This window comes from Tupaia chinensis, unplaced genomic scaffold, assembly GCF_000334495.1.
Source record: "Tupaia chinensis unplaced genomic scaffold, TupChi_1.0 Scaffold000538_1, whole genome shotgun sequence".
Taxonomy (NCBI): domain Eukaryota; kingdom Metazoa; phylum Chordata; class Mammalia; order Scandentia; family Tupaiidae; genus Tupaia; species Tupaia belangeri.
In genome coordinates, this window is record NW_006160051.1 from 49,685 (window position 1) to 50,253 (window position 569).

Sequence of the window (569 nt, forward strand, 5' to 3'; positions counted from 1 at the left end):
CCGGCGTTTGCGCTGCCTGGGGGCAGTTACTGCTGAGCAAGGTGCTGAGGCTGGGAGGGATTAGTGCTAAAGGGGGGTACTTCCGCTAAAAGGCGCCCTGCCGCCAGCACTTGGCATACGGGGTGGTGGCTGAAAGAAATGAGCTAATTCCGGGGGACCCTCCTTGTAAGGAAGGTGGCCCGACTTGTTCCCGTGCATGTCGTGGGACTGTTTCCGAACACCGTGCGGTGGCTAATATCCACCCTGAGCCAGAAACTACTTGGAGAGACTACGATCGGGTGTACCTGCTCTCGTGCGGACTCCGTCATTCTAAGGTTAAGGTGCTTCGAAAGCCGCTGAGTGGCTAGCTAGCTCTTTTAGCCTTGGTTTTTGGAAGGAGAGTTGTCCGGTTTCGGTTTGTTGAAAAGTGGCATTTAGGAGATTGCTAGCGCTCTTTTCTGGCTTTCTGTTTGTAGTGACTGGGGATGTGATGAGACTAAGGAAATTACCAGGAGGAAGTGTTTTTTGTTTTTTTTTTTTCTGTTTTTGTTTTTTAATCTTTATTTATTTCTTGTGTATGTGTAAGAGAC

The 569-nt window shown here is 49.6% G+C and overlaps 1 long non-coding RNA gene across 1 annotated transcript in view; it reads left to right on the forward strand.

Annotated features, from left to right (window-relative positions):
* The first annotated feature begins 71 nt into the window (after positions 1 to 71).
* Positions 72 to 569, forward strand: part of LOC114009449 (uncharacterized) — a 14,008-nt gene continuing 13,510 nt past the window's right edge. Inside the window, exon 1 of the long non-coding RNA XR_003550858.1 lies at positions 72 to 314. This is a non-coding gene — a long non-coding RNA (uncharacterized LOC114009449). The remainder of the gene's footprint in view (positions 315 to 569) is intronic.